Raw genomic sequence first — 5,800 nt, 5'->3', positions numbered from 1 at the left:
ATATATATATATATATATATATATATATATCTGCAGAATATGTATCTGTAATATATTGTGCAGATGGAGATAGATTATATTCCAAGTATCCCTTAGTGTTAGGTGATCATAATAATAATGTTATAGTCAATGGGATGTGGGCAGAAGTAATGTTTGTCTCTCTCTGACACAGTTCATAAGTATATCCAACAAAGTGATAATTTGTGAGTTCTACTCTTTCACTAACTGGATGCCAATAATAAAGGTAATTTTGGAATCTGCAAATGTTAGACTCTCATCTCTTTGAACAGAGATAACCTATATTTGAGCTAAAACAATTTTGGAGTCTAAATTCTTCTGTTTTTTTCTTTCATAGGATCATGATCCTTTTTTTTTACATAAAGGAATTTTCAGCATATCAATGTATATCAAAACCTATAATGATAGCAAGAGATTCTTCTGTCGTAGCTAGATATAACCCTCATTCAGATAGAACTATGAACACAATGAATATTTGTTCAAAGAACATATATTAACATTCACTGGATAAAGTTAAAAAAACTGAATTAAAATGCATAGTTTGTGTTAAAAAACATTTTACAAAATTAGTTTTACATTATATATTTTCAAAGCAGCATAAAAGTATAGGAGGCTTTATTATGACAACTGCCAATTCTATCAACGTAGAAGCGTTTGATTTAATAGAGACTCTTTAGTCAAAGTATTAAATTCTCTCATTGTCTAACTCACTTTTACAACCCCAACTATATTAATAAAACTTTTAAAGTACCTATTTTACAATCATTGGAAACATAAATTACTAAAGTTGTCTGATGTTTATCAATTATTAATAGTGTTATTAATTATTATAAAGATATGTAATTATGAAACATAGAATTTGATACCTGAAAAAATGATATCCAAAAAGATACAAATTATGTTAGCCTAGGTCAGCAAGACATCAGAACAGAAATTTCACAGTTCACATTCCCTAATGGAAACAAATATTAGCAGCAATTCACAGTCAAAAGTGCATTTTCAGGAGCACTGGAGTCCAGATAGGAGATTGTGAATCCCCAGTGGAGTTTAAAACCGAAAAGGTCCACTGTAAGAGAGAAAGCTTGTGCCTCAATGGCAGGCTTACCAACCATAGTCCTAGCTTTAGACTAGAAGCAGCCATATACTTCTAGAAGATCAGCTCTGCCATGGTTTTCACACCAGCCTCATTAGCTCAGGCACCTGGGTGGATTCGTGCCCATATCTACCCTGGGTAAAAGGGGCTCTGACATTGAACCTGACTACAGATCCTCCAGCAGCCCTGTAATTTGGCTCCATCTCCACACTACCACAGTCCATGGACAGTCTTGCCTGCTTTGGCACCTAATGAGTGCTATGCCTCTTTATGCCCATGCTAACAGGCCCACTGACATTTGACCGGACAATAGCCCCTTGAAGAAGCCTAATGGCCCACTCTAATCCCATGCTATCATGGTCTAGAGGCAGTGTTACCCACTCAAAAACCTGGCAGGAGCCATGAAAATTGGCATTCCCAGTAGAAGTCTGCTGACCTCAGACTTGCCTGTAGACCCTGAAATAGCCTAATGTTCTGGATGCAGTCTTGTTCTACTGGGTTCCTGAAGGCAGTCCTGCCCACCCAGGGGTCCACTGGGGACCTTATCAACGAGAGTCTTTTTGGCAGGAGCTGTGCCTATATAAGACACTACTAAAAGGACTATCATATTCAGAGTCAACTGTAGACCCAAAAGTGGCCCCACAACCCAATTCTATTCCTGCTCACCTGCAGTCACAGAGTTAGTCCCGCCAGTCTGGGTATCCAGCAGAAGAAGGTCTATATCTGCGAAAATCAGTCTGTAAACATGGATAAATGTATTTGCTCCTTCAAATGTACAGACACTAATACAAGTCTACAAGGATCACCAAGAATCAGACAAACATGACACAATCAAAAGAAACTAATAAAGGCCCAGTAATTGACTCTAAAAAAATGAAGTTTCATAAACTACTTGACAGAGAACTCAAAATAATCATCTGAAGGGAACTCAATGAGCTCCAAAAAAAAAAAAAAAAAAAAAAAAGGAAAAAAAAAAAACTAAAAAAAAAAAAAAAAAAAAAAAAAAAAAAAAAAAAACACGTAGGTAACTGAACAAAAATTAGAAAATCAATACATAAGTAATATTAAACGTGTAACAAAGAAATGAAACCATACAAAAGAAAGAAATCCTGGAACTAAATAATACAATGACTTAACTTAAAAATTTAACAGGTAGCTTCAACAACAGACTCAATAATTCAGAAGTAAGAATCAGCTAACTATAAAGTAGATCATTTGAAATTATCCAATTAGAGAGGGAATAAAAGAAAAAAGAAAGTATAAAGGATTTATGGGACACCATCAAGAATAACAATGTAGTCATTACAAGAATCTGTGAAGGAAAAAAGGGAGAGAAACAGCAGAAAGTACATTTGAAGAAATGACAGCTGAAAACTTTCCAAATCTAGAAGGGGAAATGAACATCTTGATTCATAAAACTCAAATTTCCAAATAGAAATATTTAAACTGACAAAAGTCAACGACAATGAGATAATTTTATAAGCAGCAAGAGTAAAAAGACATGCCACATACAATAGAGCCCACTTAAGACTATCAGTCCATTTGTCAGCAGAAATTTTGCAGTCCAGGAATGAAATGATACATAGAAAGTACTAAAAGAAAAAAAGAAAAAAAAAAAAAAACTTGCCAACAAAGAATACTTTACAGGGTGAAACTGTACATTAAGAATAAAGAAAAGACTTTCCAAGACAAACAAAACATAAGGAAGATGTTTAACCACTAAACCTGTGTTACAAGGAGTGCTAAAGGAAGATTTTCAAGTTTTAAAGTATAGATGCTAAACAACAACATTAAAACATATAAAAGTATAAATGTAATTTAAAAGGTAAACAATGAAACAGAATATTTTAATAGTGTAATAGTAGAACATAAATCATTATTAAAAGCAGTATATAAATTAGAAGAAAAAAGTAGTCAGAATAACCATAACCACAGGATTATTTTAATATCAATACACTGTAAAAAGAAAATGTAGCATCATTTACATAAACTGTATATGCAAGAAAAAACATGAAGTGTAGAGTATCTGTATCCAATTGAAGTTATGTTATCAGCTAAAGCAGACTTATTTATCTAGAAAATGTTCAATTTGAGCCCATTGGGCAACAAATTGCACAGTAGATACACAACAGGTAAAGGGGAAAGAATCAAAGCACATCATACAAAAAATTTTCAAACTACAAAAGAAAAGAAGAGAAGATTTTAAAATTACAAAGAAACAGAAAACAATTAATGAAATGGCAAAAGTAATTTCTTACCTATCAATAATTATTTTAAATGTATATGGATTAAATGGGTTACACTTAATATGATCCATTTAATCTATTATAAATAAAATCCATTTAATAAAATTTAAATGTATATGAATTAAACTTAGCAACCAAATGAAACAGAGTGGCTGAATAAATTTATATATATATATATAAATATGTTACATATTATATGTATGTTATCTATAAGATATTTTCTAGATTTATGGGACAAACAGGCTGAAAGAGAAAAGATAGATAAAGATATTTCATAAAAAAACAGTCACAAAAACAGGACAGGGATTATCATACATGAAATAGACTTTAAGTGATAACTTGTCTCAAGAAACAAAGCAGGTCATTACATGATGATAAATTGTCAGCGGAATACGCAGATATAGCAATGATAAATATATATGTACCCAATATCAAATATATCACAAATTGAATATATTCAGCTTTTTATTTTTCAATGATACTTCAATAAATCTGGGAAGAATAATTATATAAGAAAGAAATAATTTAGTCTCTGTGAGGTCCTTTCTACAGTGGTGTGTCACATTCACTTAATGTTTCATTTATTGAAGTAGTATTCAACTAGGTATTAGTGAGAATACTTAATTAGTGTCACTATGTCCCAAGATTACTAATGATAGAAATTTTTAAGTATTCTACTCTTTTATGTTTGATCTGTGCTCACACAAACCTAGAAAATCAATATGGATGGCTATATTTTTCAGATTGATGCTGTAGAATTTCTCCAGTTATGCGCTATGAATAAGTTCTGGAGATCCAATATACAAAATGGTGACTATAGGTAATCATTCTGTATTGTATGTTTGAAATTGGTTAAGTATAGATCTTAAGTCCTCTAACCCAAAGCTTAACATGTGAGGTGACGGATAGGTTAACTAGGATGATGTGGTGACTCACAATATATAGTATATCAAAAAATCAAATTGTTCACTTTAACTATATAAAATTTATATTTATCAGTATAACCCCAATAAAGCTGAGAATAAAGAAATCAGCTTTTGGGAAACAAAAATGAATCATGTCAGTCCAGGCATTTATATATGCTCATAGGCTTATTTTAAATGACTTTATTTGGGATCTAGGCCTTTATGTAGAACATTTGAAAGCTGGTACTGGTATATTTATTTCTTTATGTTCAATCCTTTTTGACTTCCTCTATTACTCCAGTCTGTATATCTAGCAGTCTCCTCTCAAACATCTCTACTCTTTCTTTAAATATATTTGCTTAATCCATTCCCAGAATGCCAAACTTGACTTTTCTTTTACAAATTAATGTACGTATTTATTCATATTGTATTGTTTCCGGCAGTTACTGGCTCAACAAATGTGTTTTAACAAAGACTCATTCAGATCAATATTCTAAATATGTCACTCACAACAATAAAGATGGTTTTAAAATACTTATAATCCTTTTCCAGCCTATGCATAATTAATTTAGTCCTCTCTAGAAACAATTTTACACAATAATGAAGAAATAACCCTTTCCCAATTTTCAGTCTCTCTCAAGGGCAATAAGAGATGATATTGACTAGACTATACTCCTTATGTGAACTGAATGAAGTCAGAAAAATAAACAGCATATCTTTAAAACAAAACAATGCACTTGGCAAACATTGTAGTAAAAATGGAAAATGTTTTAGTGTTTTTCAAGTTATACTCTAGTAGTCAACTGCCTGCATGAAGGTAGGCCTTAGGTATACATCTATGTATGCAAGCTAATGTTAATCATAAAATTGAGGACTTTGCCCCTAAAATATCTTAATTACACATTTTATTGTCATAATGCTTTCTGGTTACCCACATTTAGTGCTGTGTCATAGGATTTATACCTTTTTTTACCCATTTATAGTCTTTCAAAAATGAAAGCAGAATAAGGTTAAAAGATGGGCTATTTCAGACAAGAGATCCAGGACAGACCTCTTTGACTTGGGGCCATTTTATTATTACACTGAATGTGACATCATAGGCATTCAGAATCTGGTGAAAAAATCTTCTAGGAGAAGCTAACAAGAATCCTAAGACAGGAGTGTTTATGTTTGGGTTGAGACACGTTCAGGAGCTGAGTGATTGACAGCAAGGGGAGCAAGACATGAGGTAGATTTGTATTCTATTCTCAGTGAAATGGGATAGCTTTAGAAGCTTTTTAATAAAAGGGATATATGATCTAAATTTTCTACTGTATCATTCTCTGTATACCATGGAATGTAAATAGTACAAACAGAAATAATGAGAATGTGTTGCTAAATTTTATAATAACTTTATTATTTTAGTTTATACTACACCAGTATAAAGTGAACATTGAATATTTTATGATAATTTAGAGAAAATTTTATTGTAATGAATAGTTTTAGCAGTATCATTAGAGTTTCTTAAGAGTTCCCCAAGAATCATTATCCTAAAATAT

The 5,800-nt window shown here is 31.8% G+C and overlaps 1 long non-coding RNA gene across 1 annotated transcript in view; it reads left to right on the top strand.

Annotated features, from left to right (window-relative positions):
* Nucleotides 1-5,403: 5,403 nt before the first annotated feature.
* The window catches only part of LOC108543491 (uncharacterized), a 26,786-nt gene continuing 26,389 nt past the window's right edge, over nucleotides 5,404-5,800 (top strand). The window contains exon 1 of the long non-coding RNA XR_001889586.1: nucleotides 5,404-5,490. This is a non-coding gene — a long non-coding RNA (uncharacterized LOC108543491). The remainder of the gene's footprint in view (nucleotides 5,491-5,800) is intronic.

Source organism: Rhinopithecus bieti, unplaced genomic scaffold, assembly GCF_001698545.2.
Source record: "Rhinopithecus bieti isolate Rb0 unplaced genomic scaffold, ASM169854v2 scaffold_22040, whole genome shotgun sequence".
Classification (NCBI taxonomy): domain Eukaryota; kingdom Metazoa; phylum Chordata; class Mammalia; order Primates; family Cercopithecidae; genus Rhinopithecus; species Rhinopithecus bieti.
This window is presented reverse-complemented; position numbering and strand designations above follow the sequence as displayed.